Below are 22,577 nucleotides of genomic sequence, written 5' to 3'. Positions count from 1 at the left end.
ATTTTACATCTAAATGACACTAAATGGCTATGCTTGCTTAATGTGTCTGGATCTCAATTGATAGAGCACTGCATTTGCAACATAAAGGTCATGAGTTTGATTCTAAGAAACGCACATAAAACCATGTATAGATTGAGTGCTCTGTAAATCGCACTGAATGACAGCATTCTCCAAAACACATTAATGTAAATGTCTGCTAAGAGGGCACAGGCCTAAATGTTAGAGGTGGTGAGTGTTTTTGCTTTGAAATTATGCAGATATCTGTCCTTTCCCACATAAGAAAAAATGGTCACAAAGTCTTAAACACCACAATAATTGTAAGGCTCATGTGCTTATTTAACAGACCACCCTAAAAGTTGACAGCTATAGTGTGTTATGTCAACCATGCTCCATGTTTCAAAAGTTCAATAAAGACACTCATACATGTAGTTTCCTTAATTCTGCCATAGAAAAAAATATTCGCTACAAACTATAATATAATTGTTACGTCAAAAAAAAAGAGCTTGACACTACCTTATTATCACAGTGACCTCACAGGTCAAGTTTTCTTAAACATGTAGAACAGTTCCTGTCCTGGCTTCAAAACTATATAAAACCATCATATATTACATCATCAAAAATGGACAGCTTTACTGGACCAGCATTTAGCAGTCATCAGAACATAGTTACTATTTTTCATCATTGTATGTAAGGAGAAAACAGAACAGCAGATGTGCACTTTAGGTTCTGTAATAAGTCTTGCAATATACTGCCACCCATATTTCTGCTCGGTTTATTTTTGCAGAGTGCAGCACTTTTTCGTCAAGCCAGTGTCAGGCCATGTTAGCTAAAATGTGGTGTCTGGGGAGCCTCCAATCATATAGACTGCAGCAGGGAATGGGATATGAGCTCTTCCTGTATAAAATCATGCCGACAAGCGGTAATTAAATTAGGATTCCTCAAGATGTGGTGACAGTCTTGGAGGCTGGAATTAAGATGCATTTTTTACAAGTGGACGACATTAAATGCAGGTGTAAACAGTGTGTGAAATGTTTTGAAATTCAGAGGTAGTCGAAAACGCATTTGACCGGATTGCTTTTATGGTGTAGAATCTCAAGGCCGAAGTATAGTTCATTTTTCACATGTACGCGAGGGTCCTCGTACTTTGCGCGTAAAGTGATTGTCATCAGAAGAGTCCCTGCGTACTGTATGCACACCGCTGGATTTTTTGCAGACATTGTAAGCGTAGGTTGTGCATGCGCCTACAGGAAAATGTAGAATGTAGCCAATTAGATGTATTGCATTTTTTCGTAATGCGCATTTGTCGAACGTCTGTGTACAGTATGAAAATAAACTACACTTTGCAAAGCTGTGCGTTCGACCATGCAGGTGTGAAAGTTGCTTGAGCTTATTTCGTCAATTGCTATGTAAATATCTTACATATACATGTACAAAACATTGTGCAACAACACAAGCAGCGGACTCCAATGTTAGTGCTCATCCATTTAAATCCGTCATTTCTCCTGCTCGCGCTTAAACGAAAGTAGAAGGACCCGCCCACAGACCACCCCCTCAGTAATCAGGACAAAGCGGTTGAAAGTGAACAAAAGAGACTGATTAAAACACCAGGTGTAAACGTTAAGCTATCCGTAGCCTGTGCGTAGCCTGAAGTGCACCTCACAAAAATTTTAACAGCGCGTCAGATCTACGGGGACCGCAAGTGCTGTGATTGGTTAACCAGAACCCCTCCCGTCAGGTAAAAAAACTGCGTCATAGGTATTTCCGTTTGTGACGGTGAAAACAAAGATGAGCCAAGTTGAGGAGTGATTTAACTCAAACTGCATCAAAAGTCGTTGGTTATTTACTTCCATCATAGCTGGTCTCCTCAAATCATACACAACAAGTTGCTGTTTCTTCTTCGTTTGTGGGTTAACTTGCTAAGTTTCTTCTTCTTTGATGTTCGCGCTGCTACTGTGGTTACACGCGTGGTTACTGCCTACCAGCGGTCTGCGCGTGTTTGCACGTCGACGATGACGCAAAAGTATAAATGAAAACCGACGCGGAACCTACGCCGTCGCGGCTACACCGTAAGACCTACACATGACTATAACGAGCCCTTAAATATGTGTTTCTCCTCCACTTGTTATCCGATTAGAGTTGTGCCGATAGACGATACAGTCGACAACCGTCAGACACATCGCCAATAGCGGGCTTTCATGACAATAGTTGGCAATGATTATTATTATTATCATCATAGTTTCACATTAACATTTGCATTGCATGCTTTCCCTCACATGAGAGGGTTTATGGGCTTCACTTTGCGCGAAAGAGCTTGTTACATGTGCGGATTTCTTCTCAGACGCACTTGGACCTAATGCACACGTCTTGGACTCCTTCTAGCACCTGAACTTGTAATACGCATGATTCGGACTCTTCCTCGCACATGAGCTTGTAATACTCGTGGCTCTGACTTTCCATGCACTAAAGAGGTTGTTAGCGCACAGAGGGTTAAAACCAGCGAGTGTGTTGTTCCCACTCCCTGACTCGCAGGACATTTTGGAGCGCCTGGTCTTTAATGATGTGCTTGGATTAATGGCATCAGTTTTAAGAAGGTTGCAGTCATGGCAGTGTTGCCCTTGCTTCTTTTTTGTCCACCAATCAAGTGACTCATAAATGAGTCAAAAATGAACAAATAAATAAATGAGTAAACTACTGCCCCACCCCCCAATACTATCGCCCAACACTAGATTCGATCTACCAAAATACATCTTAATATCAGGTATAAACAGCCCCTTGGTTCCTTAGGTAAGATATGACATGACACCTTAAATCCGACATTTCCCAAAAAGCATGGAAAATCATTATTCATGTTAAAACTTGCTATAGGCAAATACTGTTTATGCTAGAAAGATACAATAAGACTAACCAAACAAATCTGCATTTAATGATTTTTGGTAAGTGTAACAGACAGTAGGTCTGAGGTAAGCAATAGAGAAATGGATAATGTTTACTTTAACAAATTATATACATACTCTTTTTTGCTTAATGTGTTACTTAAGTGTGTATCTTAAAAAATATGCACTATACATTCTATACCCATTCACATTCATTGAATCAGTTTCACTTGCGTAACTTATCGCTGTGTCTTAATAGTGTTTGTCATGTTCAAATAAACGTATACCCCGGTAAAGGAATCGTTTGCATTCTGTAATGGCTGTGACGAAAGTGACTTTGAAAAATTGGTTTGAAACGTGGCCATAGTGTGTTTTATATCATTTGGGTCATATGCGAAATGAGGTGTAACTATGGCTGCGTGACAGTCTATGATAACAAACCTCTAAAACTCCCCCAGCACGCTGCAACATACATAAAGCATAAAACAGAGTATGTTGCGTGCACTGTAAATCGTGAACCACATTACTGTCCTCTGTGCTTTCATATTTCAGGCTCTGTAAAGACCTGGAGAACATGTATCACCAAGTCTATTTTCAGTTAGTGCTTTCATAGCCGTAATCTTAGTCAAGAGTAGAAAACATGACAGCTACATACTGTACTGCCTGACATTTTCAAGACCTAAAGAACTCTCTTAAATCATGGCAGGATTTGATGGTCCAGCGTTTACACTTCAGCATCAACAGAACGTTCAAGGAAAACATAACACGCAGCAAATATCCAACACAAACAGAGGAGGAGACTGGTATCATTAGTTTAACAATAACAGTTGGTTATTCACCAAAAAGGAAATACTGCAACATTTCTTTCTGGAATCGCCACAGACTCTGGGCTTGTCTTTTAAATGCTGAGGTTGAATACCACTGCATAATCAGATACTATTTTCATTACTGAAACTCGATTATAACTCTGTTGGTAGTAATCTAATAACGCTCAGTTGCACAAAATGTGACTGCTGTTTTCAGATCTTTTTAGTTTTTTACATTGAAGTCCTCAGATAGTGAAGAGCAACAGGCAACTTTTTTTACCTCAACTTCTTCAGGTATACCATCACATAATTGTGGAAGTTAAAGCTGCCATCCACAGTAAACCGTCACATATTAGTGGTTTGTAGTGCTTTTCCATTGCATAGTACCCCACGGTTTAGTTTAGTTTAGTTTGGGTCGGGTCAGCTCACCTCACTTTGGCATGGTTAGCTTTTACATCGAGTTTGGTATCACTTCGCAGTGGAAGGGATTATAGGCGTGTCGTTATATTTGCGCTGCCTACTGCTGTGACATCATACAAGTGAGAGCGTCGTTGTACATTCCCATACATTCATTTATTTCTCAGTCTGCCACAAAATTAAAATTGACCATCACAAACAGATGTTTGCACATCGTGTGTATCACTATCTCTGTCTCACATGACAGTTTCTGTACAAACACCGGTACAAACACTCAGCTGAGCCTCATTGAAGTTGCATTTAAGCATATATAATGCTGAAGTGCTCATCGCGAATGTTCCGCAACAAACTGCAAGTCTGGAAAAAACTGTTATGGTGTCACTGATTCTCAACCTGTGGATGTTTTTCATCTCTAAATGGGAGTTTGGGAACTTATAGCAGAGCACAGATGACAACATGTTTGCTCGAGATAGCGCAAGCTTCAACTGAGGTAAAGCTAATCTTTTACATTATAGCGGTGACGTGACGATTCTCTCAGACCAATCAGTGATCTACAGTGTTTTCGTGTCACGTTTGGTATCAGCTCGGGTCACTTGGAACCCCAACCAAGGTGGTACGAAAAAAGTATTGGGTACCACGTACTGCACCTAATAGAAAAGCTCCCAAAAGTAAGCTGACCCGACCCAAACTAAACCAAACCGCGGGGTACTACGCAATGGAAAAGCGCCATTGGTGTCGTCACCCGCTGCTGATAGAGAGACGTGCTGAATAAATGTTTTACTTTAAACACATTATGTGTAGGGCCCTATAAAATCCGTTTTCTTTTTTCCCAAATTCTGTTTTCTTTTTTCCCGAATTCCGTTTTGTCCGTTTTAATTTTTGCAAATTTCGTTTTGTCCATTTTAAATTTTGACAATTAGTTTTTTTTACCCTTTACTGTTATTTTAGTCATAAAAAGAGTGTGCCTTTAATGTTAATTATTAAAATGAACACAAATAAAATAGGAATGACCTTAAATTTATTGAGGTAAAAAAAATTCACATTCCCTGTTTGAAACGCACACACACACATCAACATTTTACTCAATTCAATGCAAGGAATTTTTGCTTCCACTCGCTTGAAACGCATAAATCTGAACAAATACATGAGGATTTGTGTTCGGACTTCAGACAGATGTGATAGCACGTGCACGTGAGATAGGTGCATTGAGAGAGACGTGGATGAGAGAGTGCATGTATCTTTGATCTCTCAGTCAACGGAATGTTGACAAAACTTACAAAATAACAATTCTCCGGTCACATAAAAGTAAGGTGGGAACTGTGCGCAACTGAGGGCGTAGAGTCGTGGAGAGCCGCTTCGCCATGGTTTTAGTGTTTTAGAGGGGGTCTGAAATGAAGGGAGGGGGTGTGTCGCCCAGATTTCCTTCCCCCGGTCTGCATTTCCCACAGACATATGTTGTTCTCGCACACAAACACAGAATTTTATTCAAAATATGCAAAATTCAGCGAAATTCCGCGTTAAACCTAGATTCCGTGTTAATTAGCCAATTCCGCGATTCCGTGATGGCGGAAATTATTAACATTCACATAAGTATTAAAGCAGGCGTCTCCAACCTTTTTGAGCAAGGGCTACCACAATGGATAAAACAATCTGGAGGACTACTTTTTTAATATAGTCTACTAAATACTTTTTTTTTTTATTGTCGACACCAATTTTTGTTGCAGTTTCTTTAAAGTAATTAAAATGCTTATCTAAATCTCTTGAGGTCTGAATAGCTTGACGTTGCTCTGTCGGTGACTACACGCGGAATGAAAAAAGTTTACAATGCCAAAGAAGGTGATGCTCCAGAAAACACCTACCTATTACACAATGGCCATGAACCAATGGTAGCTCCAAGGTGTCTACCATCCAGAGCGAACTTTATCAGGAGTTAAATTTGCTGTTCCGAACTAGTGAAATGAAGCATGTTATCAGGTCGTTTGTGCCAGATTTTGTTAGATAGTTCGGCCATTCATTCTTCGATTGTCTTACAAAGTATGCCAGTCACTTTAAAGCGTTAATTCACCCTGAAATGAAAATGTTATCATTACTCACCCTCATGTCGTTCCACACCTGAAAGGCATCTTTTCATCTATGGAACACAAATGAAGGTATTTTTGATGAAATTAGAGAGCTTCTGTGAGTTGTGCTGTGTATGGGGACTTAAAATGCTTAAAAAGTGCACCTATTTCATGGTTAAAAAACAATGTTACTTTGTGTATTTGGTACCAAACACACAGTTTATGGTTAAAAAACGTAAAAAAAAATATTTTCCACAAACCGTAAATTTTTGTAGCTCCAGATATACTGTCTTCCTGAAATGCACTGATTTTGTACAAAACTCATCGATTTGAAAAGCATTGTGTTCTTGATTAGCCAACTAATCTGAATACTCTGACTTCAGCCGTAAATGTGACGCTCCTAACCATGTTTAAAAGATTCACAGTGCAATGCTAACATAAGTATTATAACAGGAGTTAACTTACAGGCTGTGAGTCCAAGCGGAAGGAATTGTGATAATGTCGGCCTTGTCTACATCGACCAGCCCAGGAAGTAAACTGTTGCCTACAATCTGTGTGTTTGTTGTGGTCCAAGAAAAAGATTTACGTTGGAGATCATAACTCGCGTCATCGTTTACTTTGCAAAAGGTACAAACCCCATATCGTTAGCATGAACTAATACACATTTACACACCAAAGGAAATGTAAAATCGTGAATCGGACCATAGTTGCTTGTTAATTTGTGTTCCAAATATGATGGAAAGTCTTACGGTTGTAATTAAAGACAAACATTTCCTTCATGGGTGAACTAACCTTTTAAATAGTGTATATTTACTGCCACCTGCTATTATCCATCAATTTGTTTCTAACACATATTTAAGTAGTTTTCACTACTTAGTTTTCAACTGTCCATGCACTTTCGTCTCACACATAAACTCACGCCAGGGGGTCAATTATGGAATTCAAAACTCATGGATTAAAGTGTTAATACAGAAATCTTTGCTCAGTATTAGGTTATATTTCAAGAAGGAAGTAATCATCTTACTAAAATAACAAATATTGTCCCCTTGAGACCCTCTGGGTCAAGGGACAGCTGAGACTAAGGTTTCGAAAGATCTGCCCACCATGAGGTAACACAGTCAAATATACACTGTAGCTCTTTTCATGGAGGTCTTAGGCATGCTTAACCTTTAGCAGTGATAGCATACTGGACATCTCCCAGAAGGTTTGAAACAGTAAACAATCTGAAAGCATTTAAACTTTATAAAAGTACTTTTTTGCATGCCAAAGGTTGACAACATTTGTCACAGTTTTGAAGTCAGACATGATTTGGAGACGATTCACATAACTAAACCTTTTCGGTAAAATCACATCTATTCTTTTTTAAGTGTCGGAGCAGTGATCTGAGATTAGAATATCTACATTATAGTTTCCAATGTTTGCTTTGAAATAACTCCAGTGATGTAACCATGAAACCCCATTGTTAAAATTTTGCAACGTTTTCCAACATTCACCCCCAAAAAAGAAACAATACAGTGGAAACGTTGATGTCTTGGCAGTGGGCAGCCCAGAAGTCTCAGCTGACCTTATTGAGTCAGGGCTATTTATCTCATATTTAAGGGAAAAGTCACAGGGTTAAATAAGTCTATCACTACTAACCAGCATGTGAACATGCTTTCATGGTTTTTAGAAGTGTTAACCCGTGAAATGCAACCAGTTCTCTTAGTCAGCTACCTAAACAGGGGCTTCCTAAATGAAATTCGAGAAATTTCTGTAAACACTCATTCTTTTCGAAAAATAAACTTTTCACCACATGGCATTCTTTACTGAAGAAACTGCCGTGGCAGATCCCATGTCACACACTTACTCTTAACACACAATAAAAAGCACAAACAACGTCTGTGTGTATTAGCTCTAATGATTATGTAATCCAGTCAGCAGCACTGCGGGTTTATTTTAGAAACGCTCAGTGAATTGTGAACAGTCAATCTTTCATATGATGAGCAGTAATTCAAACTTTATTCCCCGTAATGTACCGCTTTGCAATGTGGGCTTTCTGTTTGTTTTTAAAGCGTCTCTTAGTTCCCCCTTAACATGCTCTATGAAGCAGCCAAAGAAAACAGTCTATCTGAATCTTGCTGGCAGCAGACTGGTAATTAGTTTAACATAAATTACAAATGTAGGTGACCATCATAAAAACATTTTATTAACAAATCGGATTTCATTGTAAGGTTTTAATAAAAAAAAAATGGTTGCAAAAGTCTTATTTACATGCACTTGAGAAGATGGATACTTCACAAGATTAAACACTGTTAAAAAAATCCTAATATGCACAATTATGTATACGTGTGGTATATCGATATGTGACTTTGATGTACCAATATGAACTCTTTAGGTCCTAAGTTGTGCTTTATAAAAGGTTGCTGCCCCAGTGACAGCTGGGGTACATACACTGTCAGAAATAAAGTTACAAAAGCTGTCACTTGGATGGATGTCAATTCATGCCATTTGCCATATTTGATGATCGTTTAAGTTAAGATCGATCAATTGAGCCATTAACATGAAAATGTCAGCTTCCTCACGCGAATAACATATTTTGTCTAAATAACATGCTAGTGGGATTGTAAAATGAGTCAATGTAGTTGGTGTTTTGATCAAATTTAAAATTAAAACTTATCTCGTAAGTAACAAATACTATGGTTACCACACTTCAAGACATCGATCACATGATATATTTAAAGGGATTGGACCGGTACTTAAATCGTTATTGTGAGTAGGACTATTTCTTCTGCGTCTCATCCAACGGCTCTTTTGCTTGTTCCAAAACGTAATTTTAAAGCTGGCAATGGAGGCTTGAGCCGTTGATAGCATTCTAATGCAGTTATTAATGAAGTTATTACAGTAGAAATAGAATGAGAGCGACAGAAACACAGAGAGAGAAAGAAAGAAAAAGAGAGAGCGAGCAAGCGAGAGAGAGAGATTGTGTGAATGAGGCTACCTCTGTGCGTCTCTAAACAGCACTGTTGTTGCATTGGTAAATCGTCTGTCATGTTGTTTTTGTTAGTCCGTTATTACAGTTAACTATGCAAAGTGATATGGAACTGTAATGCGGTCAAGAAAGCTGCCTGGAACTACGTTCGCTGTGCATTTTGCAGAAAATAATTGCACACCTCAGAACGTTCATCAGCCAATCAGATTCAAGCATTCAACAGACCCGTGGTATAATAAAATATAATGACTAATATACACAGTGTATAACTCCGCCTCACATGGGCACTCTGCCACAGTCGGAAATAGGTCCATGCGTCCATGACCTGTCAAAATAAATATTTCATTATCATCAAATGTTATTTATCTAGTTGTTCACCTCGTTTGCTGTTATTATAACCAAGAAGCATACGAAGGGCACTTTCCCGTCGTCACCTCAAGCTTGGATCTGTGGCACCCTTTCAGCAAAGATGCTTGTATTATGGAGATAGCAACCTTCGGTATTCTACCATGAGAAAACCCGAATCGCCAACTTGGCTAGTGTGTAGCACCTCAGCCAGTCAATGATGATCAGTGACATCTGTTGCGGGCGTTCAGAGTGTTACGACAGTCAGTTTATATTTTACAGTTTCTTTCCAGAATTTAAGATTACATTTTAATCTGTTCATTAAAAAACGACCTCTGGTCTCCTTTCCTGTGTATAGCAGCGTTAGCAGTGTTGTTATGCTAAGCTTGCAGGTTTCCTTGTAGGGGGTCTTTGCTTTCAGTAGGCTAACCGTATTTGCATTTTCTGTATCAAATCTTATCAACCATTTCGTTGCGTTGGCAGCCAGCCTCGTCTTGCATGACGCTATAAATTGCTTGCCATTGAGCATCGTTGTGTATCGCTAGTTTAACTTCTGCGCAATCGCTTAATTTTCTTTCTCCTGCTGTATGTGTTTTGCGCAGGCACTGCACACGACCTTGCTTATTCGTCCATCGTTAAGTTTTAGCGATTTAATTATTATTGACAATTAATCGAAGATTAAGGGTACTAGATGGTACCCTTTAAAAAGGTCCTAATATGTTCCACTTAGTTACAGATATATACTTCTGGGGTACCAATATATATTTTAAAAGTACCAATATGTACCTTTGAGGTACTTGTATGCACTCTTTAGGTACACAGCTGTACGTTATGAAAGCTTACTGGTCCAGTGACAACTGGGGTACATGTTTTGACCATTGTTTCTGACAATGTACAAAACCTGATGATTCATATTATCCCAGGGTAATTTGAGAATTGTCCTAAAGCATTTTACGTGTTTCAATAGTATCACATAAAGCAATAAAATCTGATCTTTCGAAGAAATTCTCAAATTTGCTTGTTGGATTAGTAACCTATAACTCGTGCGAAATGTATATACTGTATATACAGTATACTGAAAAAATATTTCTTAATCATTGTTTATTATAGCATGTATGTCTTTCAAATTTTCACAGTCCTTACATGTTTTTGTATATTTATTCTTTTAAATTAGATTTTAAATCCTAGATTTTCAATGTGAGATCCATTATATGTACAAACAGCTCAGAGCACAGCGATTCCATAAGATTGTTATTTTAAGTTGTACTTTGACTGCTCCCTGCTATTCAGAATTGTTTCTAAGGATCCTCTCAGAAATGGGCACCGAACAGAACAAATAGAGAACAAAACCCATACAACCAGAAAACCTCTCTTAACATCTATTCTGCGAGCTTACTGGAAACACTTAATAGCGGACTGTACAATGCCAGGCAAAATAAAATAGGGGTACAGTTCACAAATCAAGCCCGATTTAACAGACATTGTGAGTGCTGTAACAATCTCTGTTAAATCTCGTTGGGAAATACAGCTGTTGGGTGATCTCATGGGACTGTAAAATCATAATGACAGTGGTAACATGGAAGAAACTGCCAGCATGGTGCACGTTTGTGGGCAAAATAAAGTGCTGCTGTCCAAACCAAAACAGCTCCCACCCTTAACGTCATTCTTTAGGGATACAGTCTCTGTTTGCTCTGGCTGAATCCTCATGGACTGTGCCATGAGACGTGCAACAATCGAGACTAACATACATACAAGTGGTCCAGCAATTTTATATAGCACAAAACGCATGTATGATCTCCACCCTCTGTTAGTCACCTGTAAAGCTCCCATCTGGAATTTTTTTGGTTAAAATAAACACAAATCAGTTATGGGGCAACTACAGTGGTAAAAACCTTATCCTTATCTTAGCAACTGAAGCTTCAGTAGCTGCGTTTCCATTACCCTTTAAATAGCGCAAATTGAAAATACGGCCAATATAGTTAATTCACATTTTAGGTCACCTGATGAAAGTAAGTCACAATTAATATTTGAAGATGACGCTGTATGTACTAAAACCTCCAAGAAATGCCTCAATATGTGCCTGCTCCCAAGTAAAAGAGGCGTTCCTTGCCAATAATGTTTGGAAAACACTCCTAGATCTCTTTTGGTTTAAAATAATGTGCTATTACGTCCAAGAAACACCTCCTAAGTATAAGGGGCTTTCCTTGGCATTAATGTTTGGATAATACTCTTACATCTCCTTGGTAAAAAAATAATGCCTAGTGCGGTAGATGTGAAATTAGTAAACCTACCAACATCTGTCGACTTGATGTTTGGAATGACTTATCCTGAGAGGAAAAACTATGTTTCAGTCGCATATCATCGATTTTTACGTTTTTTCCATTCAGCCGATCTCCGGGTCTGGCGGTACCACTTTTAGCATAGCTTAGCACAATCCATAGAATATGATTAGACCATTAGCTTCAATTAACATTGAGCCTCCTGCAGTTAGTTCAAAACGCTGCTGCCCGGCTCCTTAAAGGGAAGCGTAAAAGTGACCACGTTACACCGGTTCTGATTTTGGTTACCTGTCAAGTACAAAATTTATTTCAAAGTTTTGTTATTTGTTTTTACGTTTTTGCAGAACCAGGCACCACAGTACAGTACAGTACCTATCTGCACTATTACATCCATCTTCTCAGTAAAGATCACTTAGATCTAGGTACTCTAATTTATTATATGTTCCTAAAACCAGACTTAAAAACAGGGGTGATGGCGCTTTTGCTGTCATTTGTCACAAATTATGGAATACCATTCCAGCCTACATAAGATCCGCCAAAACTTTGTCAATTTTCAAATCTGCCCTGAAAACTTACTTTTTTCTAGTGCTGGAGCCGTCAAAATTACGTCGACGTCATATTTTTGCGTCGACGCTTCGACACAGCTCGTCACACGCGCGTTTGACGAAACACCAACCTCCTCGCATAATTTCCAACAAAGGCCTACAAAAAGCCCCCAAAAAAGAAAAACAGCTCGCACTAAATCATCGAAGGTATGGGAATATTTCAAATTTAGTTCCAAACGTAAAGATGTTGTTATCTGCGCTATTTGCCAAATGGAGATGGCATACCACACCAGCACATCAGCGATGTTGTAGCATCTGAAACGGAGGCACCCCATTGTCACTCGTGAAGGAGACAATAAAAAGTAAGTACTACAGTTGGCAAAATTAATTTCATGTTTGTGTAGTGTGTTGTGTAACATTAGCATGAGATATGTGCACTTCAGTGGTGGTATCTAACTATATTAGCTCTCGGTGCAGTTCGTTGCTCATGTGCGACGTTATATGTCTATTGTTAGCTAACTCACGAGTCACGACTTGACGTTTAGTAAGCGTTAACTCATGTTTTGGTTGTTTATGAGTCAAAAACATAACATTAGACTAACGTTAGCCAGCTTATAGTATCATGATTCAGTACGCTAGTTCGCCAGTGTAACGTAAACTTACGGAACCAGGGCTGCACATAAGCTGGTGCACAGTGCTCATGAATGCATGGTTTTATAAGCACTGAAAACAGATAAATATTGATATGTGTAACAGTTAACCCTGGCAATTTCCATGTAACAACACAGTAGCACGTTAGCAGCTGGCTAGCCTAACCATGATGATGAAATGCATTGTTGGACATAACATTACTTTTAAAAGTCTACACTTTGGTTAAGAGTAGATTTAAAATGCCCCACTGTCATAGCTGTTCTAATATGCATTGCTTTTGTGTTTTCTCTAGGACACAGCAAAGAACCTTGCAGTCCTATCTTGGGAAAGAGACACAATGCACTACACAGAAGGCAGCAGAACTGAGCAAAAGGATTTTGAGAGTAAGTAATTATTAGCTCACTGTTGCTTGCTTTGAGTTTTTTTTAGGATGGAATGGCTGTGCCCATTTTTTTTGTCCTATATTTATTAGCTAGATTATGGGTGTTTTTTTTCAATTAACTTGGCCATTTTCTTTGTGTCCTTGTTTGGATTGTGTAAAAATTCATCTTCTTTCACTGTAAGCAACATATTTACATTTTTCAGAAATCTGTTTTTTTAGTTGTGCATTCCAATTAATATCAATTCAACTGCAGTTGGTTTGTTTTGATTTAAACCTTCATAAACTTAAAAAAATACAGCTAAGTAGCACAATAAAACAAAATAATAACATGATAACATAATAATAAACATGTTTTGACAAAAATTTTGCAACAAAACTCTTCATATGATTCTATAAAAGGTGCTATGTTCATGTTGTTATTAATAATAATTTTCTTTATTTTACAGGTGATTGTCAAAGACATGAGGCCTTTGTCTCTTGTTGAGGGTGAAGCCTTCATAGACATGATCGAATATGCCTGCATATTGTGTTGAACTCTCAGGAATGTATATACTGTGCACTGCACAGTGTTTTTGTTTTGCACTACTCTTTTGAATTTTTTTGAACAAGAGTTATGTTGGTACTGTAAAAGAGAAAACAGACTGTATAACAATAAAATCCTTTTATTTATTTTATTTTGTGTAAAGCAGAAGATTTTTTTGTCGTGCAAAACTGTTCCTTAAAGGTTGTATCTTTAAAGTATATTATTAAGAATGTTTTTGTTATTTATTCGAGATACATTATGGTTTTTATTAATCGATAAACAGAAAACTAATCGTTAGATTAATCGTCCAATTAGTCGTTAGACTAGTCGACTAATCGACAAAATAGTCGACAGATTAATCGTTTAAAAAATAATCGTTTACCCCAGCTCTACTTTTTTCCTTGGCCTGGTTCATATTAATATTATTATATTTTGTTATAATCGGTTCGATCCCAGTGAACAAACATTTTTAAAATGTATGTGCTAAGCATGTACTTAATAGGGCTGTCACTTTTTATTCGATATTCGAATATGCATTCGAACATGACGTGAAATATCCGTATTCGAACTATAAATAAACCATCCGGTTTTTTAAATGCCCATGTCTAGCGCATTTTTGACAGTAACACCTCGTAATAGGCAGGAGGCTGAGAGTGAGACCGATGACGGCAACTGTGCGCATGAGAGGAAATCAAATGGGACCAAAATGAACCTCATGTGCATGTCAAGATAGAATTATAATTTGTATATAAAATGACATATTGTTTATAGTGTTAAATATTATAGCAGAATAAAATGCTTGTGTTAATACGTTCGCATTATGAAATTAACATGTATGAAGATAATTTCATAATTTTTACAACGCAATGTAAACTTTATATTAAACAACAACAGCATTTGTCTTGTAAACGGATTTGAAATGATCATGTGCTGACTGTTGCGCGTCACATTGATGACAAGTGAGATCTGCTTAAAGCGGTAAGTTTAATTTCATTTCAAGTATCAAAGGGTTTGTGCTCTCTATCATTGAAAACGGGCAAGCAAACAGCACGCGCAGGGTTAATGTACTTGTGAATGACGGCTCACAAACGCGCGGGATAGGCTTTGTATGTGTGCTTGTTGTCAATGACAGTTCTGGTCACAACCACGCTCAAGCGCGGGATATGTGTGCTTGTCAATGACGGGCATTAAATCCGCGGAGTTTTCTGACGAAATCTGTGGGCGCGAATTCCGTTTGCGTCTGCCTATATACTCCTGCTGCTATTTAAGTTGTCACGTTATTGTTTGTAACTGTTCTGAATAATTTTTTATATATATAAGTTTGTTATTCATAAGTTGATAACCTGCTGTTTCAAACATTAAGTAAAAAAGTAATCCAGACAACCCTGTTTATGACTGTCACTGGTAATAATTTTGTGATTGAATCTCCATTACGGTGGGTTTTTGATGCGCGTGGGGGGGGCGGCGCCTAGATATTCGAATATATTCAGATATATTGCATGATATTCGAAATCCGTTCGAATTTGATTTTTCTCAAAAGTGACAGCCCTAGTACTTAATGCTCTGTGAGTCACTTTGTATAAAAGTGTCAAGTATGTAAATGTAAACATGGCTGTTTTTAAAAGAATTGATTGTACCTAACAAGTTGAATTAACCTTTTTTGTGAAACAATCTATAGATGCATTACATTAAAACATTTTCCTATACGCATATTCGGGGGATAACTTGAGCTCTACAGGAAAAATTAAACGCTCCAGAATTGTTACAGGGAGTTCCCAGGACTCTAATTAGAAAGTGAGGTGAGGTCATGTTTGGGTTCACCGGCGTCAGCAGACAGGTATCACCCGGCAGCCGAAAGGGAAACCTCTCGAGATCAGACCCTCGTGAACCCAGCGACCACCAGGACCTAATGACATCAGCACTAGCATGTGTCAGACGTGTGGTGATGTGTGAGCACCCCTGAACAAAACTCTGTCTGTTTGATGTCTGACTTTAACAAGAGGGGGTGCGGTCGAATGACGCATTTGAATGGCTAATGGGAATAATGACTACAGCAAGCATGAAGTGAATGTTAGGTGCACATGGGAGTTTGTGGCCAAACATGAATGTTTGAGATGATTAGATGAGACATTGACAATTACCTTGAGCCGAGATGTCATCAGAAAATTCAGTTGCTCGGTGGTTCAATTGGCCTTTCATTGCCTAAAATACTCTATACCCTCAGCGAGTATTTAAGTTCTCAGTCATGATTAAGTAAAAATCGTAAAAAATGGTCTTTAAAACATATGATGAGAAGATGTTGGAGTTTATACAAACATTTCTGACGTTTGATTGCAAAAATGAATATTTACTCTAAAACTTCTAACAAGTCACACAAGTTTCCTTAAGGTCTTCATTATCACTGTCTGGAGCAACAGCTGAAATATTAAAGAGGTCTCTCTTGTGTCCTTTATTTCTCTGCATTTAGTATGTAATACATGATTTACTCGCATGATTAATGATGTATGTTTAAACTTGTCAAACAGTTTGTCAACAGTAAGGACACAAACAGAGCCTTTTCATATATGCATTGCAATTGTTTACCGAGTAAATCCTTATAGTGAAAATAAGGATCGACTCTACAGGATATGACTATTTTCAACAGCGCCATTAAGACTTTTCATCGAACGATTATAAACTTGCCAACTCAAGCCTATCTTCAGATCGGACCTTTGCTGTAGGATATGTTTGTTGGATCTGTAATTGACTAAGAACAATGGTTTCATTCTCGCTGTTATGGCATGATAACAGTTTCAGCCATATGTTCCCAGTGTGTATGAGGGCTGCTCTGGTTTCTTAAATGTGTTCTTCATTTCCACTGGTTTAGGAAATGTCACATCCAGACCCCCATCAGTCTACGAAGACCTCTCAAAATTTACCCCCATTGACGACCATCAAAGTCAACTCTACGTCAAGCCTTTTGGTGCACTACCACACACTGTGATAAACTAAAAGGCATTATTGTTGTTTGAGTGATATTTAATATGTTGTATTGATGTGTAGTTTATTTGAATAAATACAGTAGATTTCGCAAAACTACTAAACTTTCTTGGGAGATGTTTTGTAAGCATTGTCTTCTTTCTTGAAATCGTTTGAAATTTATTTGTTTCCAGAATTGTCTTCTACCTCAGAAACCTCAATCCGGACCAAATGAGTGAGATGAAATCGTTCAGTACACAAGGGTGTTGAATGTAATCTGGAAGAGTTTGTAAGAAACACTAAACAGAGAAGGCTTTCTCCCACAGTTTGAGTCAGCTTTAAAAAGCAGACCATATATCAGCAGGTAAACAGTTCCAGCTGTACGACAGTGGCACAGCTCAAGATGTAATAGCTGAATTCACTATGTAACAGCACCGCCTCTTTCAAAAGCAGAAAAGTTGACTTTAAGTTCCTTTATTAACATTAAGCAGTACTTGTTACTATGCCAACTTTTAGTTTGTAGTTCTGTTTAATTTCGGTATCACTTCCTTGTTGTTTTCACCTTTGTCTTGTTAGCCTTTTTAGCCTTAAGCCTTCTTGTTTCCTGTGCTATGATGTTGGAGTGAGTTTCTGGTCCCTGTTTGTTATTAAAAATGGCACCTGAATATATCTCCATATGCTGCCAGAGACTTTTGTTGCAGCTTTAACATTCAATCAATGATGGTTACGCTGGGTGACAAGGAGACAAACCCAACCTGCTGGGTTGTAATTTAACCTATTCTGGGTTTTCAACACAAAATGCTGGTTTGTTTTAACTTACTGTATTGTTGGGTCACTTATTAACATTTCCTAGGTTAATTTAACCCAGCGACTGGTTTTGTCCCTTTTTGACCCAATGCCGGGTTGAAAATAAAACAAGTCCTACACACTTTAAAGGGTAAAGCTCTTGAACTTTGAAAGGAGATGGACAATTTTATCAATTAATCTAGCTATTTAGAGCACACTTGATATGGGAGTAATATAAAACAACACAATTTTCTCTTTATCTGAGATGACCCTCTTTGTGGCGCCCCCTTCGCTCAGTGCCCAAGTGCACAAAAACCCACATTTTACAAATTTCCTGTTCACCCCCAAATAAACATTTTCTATTTACTCACCCTTGGGCCTTCCAATTATGGTGGTGACATTTTTCTTCAGTAGAAAAATAAAGTTATTTTGCAGAAACTCTGTGATTCATAATATGAAAGTCAAAGGATCTGCCATTCTGAGAGTTCAAAAAGCAGATATATCCAATAAAAATTTTATCCTCACGACTGCTTGTGACACATTGACATCTTTGTGAAGCCAATCAATCAGTTTTTGCAAGAAATGTAACTTATTTACAACACAAAGGGGCCGTTTTTAGTATATCAGTGTTATTGTTTTGTCTCAAAATGCACACCAGTATTGTTTTTGTAAGGTTTGTTTGTAAAAACTACTTTAATGCCCTAATAAAAATAAGGCCTAGTCCTGGATTAATCTAAACCCTGTCTGGAAAACCTCCCATATTAGTGTCAATGCAGAGTCTCTGCTAACCATGAGCGCGATCTTCTTCTTGTGGGGTTTGCTTGCAGTTGGCAAACCAGCATCTCTGTGCCACCTATACAGCGGAAGGGTAAAGCTAACTGCTTAGACATAGATGGTTTCAGTGGCAACAACTTAAAACAAAAGGCTTTTTTGGCCAAAACCTCAAGTAGACTTCTGCAAAAAATCATGACAACAGAGTCTCTCTAGAGTAGATTAAAATAGAGCTTTACCCTCCTGCTTTATAGGTGGCATTAAGAGGCGGGTATAGATGGCAATCAGTCATGTGACCTTTTACGTCATGCCGCCATCTTGAGGACCTACCTAGTACCACCAAACCACTGACAAGCATTGGCTAGCTTGCTACGATTTACGGATTTCTTATCTTTTCCTGTCTATGATTCTTACGGATACAGTAAAGGGCTACGAAAGACAACATGTCGCATCTCGACTGTCATGAAAAGAAAAGCTACTTTAAAAAAATATCTTGGTTAGGGTGGGATGCCTACTCGATCCCTGATGCGTTCTTCCAGCCGCTGTCCGCTGCTACCGAACTACCACTATTTTACAATATAAGAAGGCGCGACACAACATGAAACTTTGCTCGAAGTATCACCTGGATCTCTACACATGAACGCGAGCATTGAGAACATTGTTTGTGTACACAGAGTTTAATAAAAAGAAAGGTTTTGGACAACTGACTTTGGCTGTTATGGTGTCCGCTCGTCATCTCTGCCAGACGTAAATAATCGATTTCCGAATGCGAATTAAGGAATCGCAAATGAGGCTCCCTTTTCAACTAGAAGGTCAATATTGTTTTTCACTTGCGACAAAACAACGAATTATCCGTGCATTTTTATGGAACTATGCTTTAGGAGATATCAATCTTTACTCTCCTCCCTCCTTACGTCGCAATTGGAGATCGATACACCTTGACTGGGAAGAAGGCGGCGAGCGGACGCCAAATCATCCAAAGTCAGTTGTTCAAAACCTTCTTTTTAGTTAACTCTGTGTTCCCAAACAATGTTCTCAATGCTCAAGTTCACATGTAGAGACACAGGCGATACTTCGAGCAAAATATCATGTTGTGTTGAGCCTTCTTAGTGTTGTAAAAATAGCGATTTTGATGCTCACAGCATATTGAAGGCATAGCTTTTAGTTCTTTTGCGACCACTTCAGGTCCTCAAAATGGCGAAAGAAAAGTGAGTGAAGTCAGCTGATATTCATGTATATGAATCACAGAGCCATGGGGTTTCGGCAAAGTATCTTCTTTTACAGCTGGGGGGGGGTTTGGTTGGTTGGGTATGTGTATACAGGGGTTAAATTGTGATTTGTTATGTGGGGGCTCTGTGGGGAGGGGTACTTCAAAGGGTAACATGTTTAATACTTATGACAGCAAAGCCACTGGTGTGTTTCAATGACATTCTGGACCTCTGATAGGATTTGATAAGTTTCAGCTTTAAATCTGTGCCAGAGGTTGACCCAAAATATTTTAAAAAGAGCGTCTGAACTTTAAATGATGGGAGTCTATGAGTTTAAAACCCTATATCCATTTGTTGCACATGTCATTATGCACAATTAAACTTTGAAGGAAGTTAAAAGAATCAACCTCCTTGAATAATTCTAGGCATAAGATAGGCTACCCAAAAGACTTAATTAACAAGAAAATGTACAACACACAGCACTGTATCAGCAACATGTCTAAGAAATAGCCATAAAGATTCCCTATGCTGGTCAGCAGCTAGTAAAACAATCACTATAGGTTTGATGTGTGTAATCTCTACAATGTCAAATGATCCTGCGTGAGCGTACTTGAAGCTGCTTTGAGTTTTTTTTTTGCTTGAGCTGCATATTTTCAACTTGCGCAAATACGTGTTAAAAGGGAAAAGCGTGTGTTTTCACGGCAATTGCGCAACCCAATTTGTGTCATTTACTGTACAATTCGGTGCAAATTCAGAAATATGACAGCATACACAGTGTTACTACAAAACATGTGCACGGCGCGGACTGTTCTAATGAACAAAAATGTCACCTTAAAGAAAAAAATGTCATCCTGGATGACCTCAGGGTGAGTAAATCAACAAAAAAAATTTTTGTATTCGGAGAACTATCACTTTTATATCACTACTGCTAATAAAGGTTTCTCTCTTGTCGTTTAAATTTTCATTTTAACATTTGTGTAAATGTTACTTCTAACCACCATCTCCCTTCGCTTACTTTAGCTGTCCCAAAGGGAAGTGATTCACAGTGATTCAGTAAACTCCAACACTAACATTCTAATTTGAAATACATTTGTTGTATTAGGGTGAATTATTTGATCATGTTGATTGGTGTTTGTTGGCATTTGTTGAATCAGTGAGAGTTAAGGGCTCGTTATAGCTGTCCGTAGATCCTACGACGTAGCCACGACGGCGTGTAAACGCGCGCAGACTGCTGGTAGGCAGTATCCACGCCTGTAACCACAGTAGCAGCGCGATCGTCAAAGAAGAAGAAGCTTGGCAAGTTAACCCACAAACGAAGAAGAAACAGCAATTTGTTGTGTACGATTTGAGAAGACCAGCAATGATGAAAGTAAATAAACAGCAACTTTTGTTGCAGTTTGAGTTAAATCACTCCTCTATTTGGCCATTCTTTGTTTTCACCGTCAGAAACGGAAATACCTATGATGCAGGTTTTATTTACCTGACGGGAGGGGTTCTGATGGACCAATCACAGCACTTGCAGTCCAACGTAGAACTGACACGCTGTTGAAAATTTTGCGAGTTGCACGTCAGGCTACGCAGAGCTGCGGATAGCCTATGCCGTAGCTACAGCGTAGAACTTACGCACGACTATAAATCAGGCTTAAGCCTTATAATGTTTTGTGTCAGAATTGAAATCTATTTTTTGTTTATACCTCCTTAAACTGTTCTTTGTGAATTCTATTTAATATTAAAAAAAGTGTGACAATAGCCCCGCTTTTATCCATGTTGTCTAAAGTCCCTGTAAAGTCAATTATGAAATGTGTTGTGAGTTTGTCACACCACAGAAAAATGTGTTATTAACCGCCAAATTTGAATGATGGAAAAAAAGGCAAGTAAATAAAATAAGTTGAAATAATCTTGGAAAATTAGACAACATTCTCTGTTCTCAAGCGGTGGGGGCGTGTCCGCTGTCTGCACTGAAACCACGCCCACTCACGGGAAAGCTGCCATCACTTTTAACTTTCAAATACCACTACAACATGAATGGATGTTATATGCGCTGTGACTCAAGTGCCATTGAGTCATCTTTTGAAGCCCACCTAAAAAAATCTCAAACTAAAAAATTGTGAAAAACTTTGTGGCATGTTTCAGCAATACATTTCTAACATTTATTATGTTTTTAAAAACTATTTTTATCATTAATTTTACAGGGATTTTAAAATCACATTTGTTTGCGGTATTAGAGCGGGCAAATTGTCAAAGGTTTGTGAACTTAAACCTCTGACCTGCTGAGGAACTACTAGGTTTCCTTTACACAGGACCTGTGAAACTCGGCACCGTTTCCTTCTGTCTTAACCCCGTCATGAACTTTTTTCAGGTTAACTGTTAAAGCAAATTGCATTTTACACTCCTAATAAAGTGTATATTCAATCTTTATCTTTCAATTTTTGCTATAATATTTTAAACATTTACAACATTTACAAAAATATTTTATTAAATGTCATGTTTATATATTTAAAATGTTTACTATTTTTGTTTTAATTCACATATTAAAACAATCTTGTCCATGAGAACTGTTAGGTCAAAATCAATTGTCTTTATACATTATTTAGTGACAAATAAATGAATAATGGTTAGATTGTGAACAGATTTTGCTTCCAAGTGTGTTATTATCTAGAAGCAGGAAGTTTTCCAAAGCCAGGCATGATTCCAATTAGTCAAGGTCACAATGGCTTAGCTATTTTAACATTGCACAGATAAAAGTTTTGCCTCTCAGTGTAAACTGTGATAAAGTAAAAATAAATACTACCTAGAGACTGATTATTTTTCTGTAGCAAACTGGCTTCTCATTTGCTCTCACCATTTGAGACTGTAGTGTTCATTTTCAGACTCGTCTTTGAACAGAACCAGAGTCGTTGAGATCTGTGAGAACATATGTGAGTTAAAAAGACTCATATGTTTATAGAAATATTGTGAAATCAAACCAAAACAAAACCACCCAGTGCTAGTGTCGTAAACACTTT

General features: G+C 38.1%; 1 long non-coding RNA gene across 1 annotated transcript; it reads left to right on the top strand.

Moving 5' to 3' along the window:
• Positions 1 to 12,382: 12,382 nt before the first annotated feature.
• On the top strand, positions 12,383 to 14,235 carry LOC135743218 (uncharacterized). Its single transcript, XR_010530501.2, has 3 exons — positions 12,383 to 12,655; positions 13,237 to 13,327; positions 13,773 to 14,235. It is a non-coding gene; the product is annotated as an uncharacterized lncRNA (long non-coding RNA).
• Positions 14,236 to 22,577: the final 8,342 nt, after the last annotated feature.

The sequence above is a fragment of the Paramisgurnus dabryanus genome, chromosome 13 (genome assembly GCF_030506205.2).
Source record: "Paramisgurnus dabryanus chromosome 13, PD_genome_1.1, whole genome shotgun sequence".
NCBI classification, from domain to species: domain Eukaryota; kingdom Metazoa; phylum Chordata; class Actinopteri; order Cypriniformes; family Cobitidae; genus Paramisgurnus; species Paramisgurnus dabryanus.
This window is presented reverse-complemented; position numbering and strand designations above follow the sequence as displayed.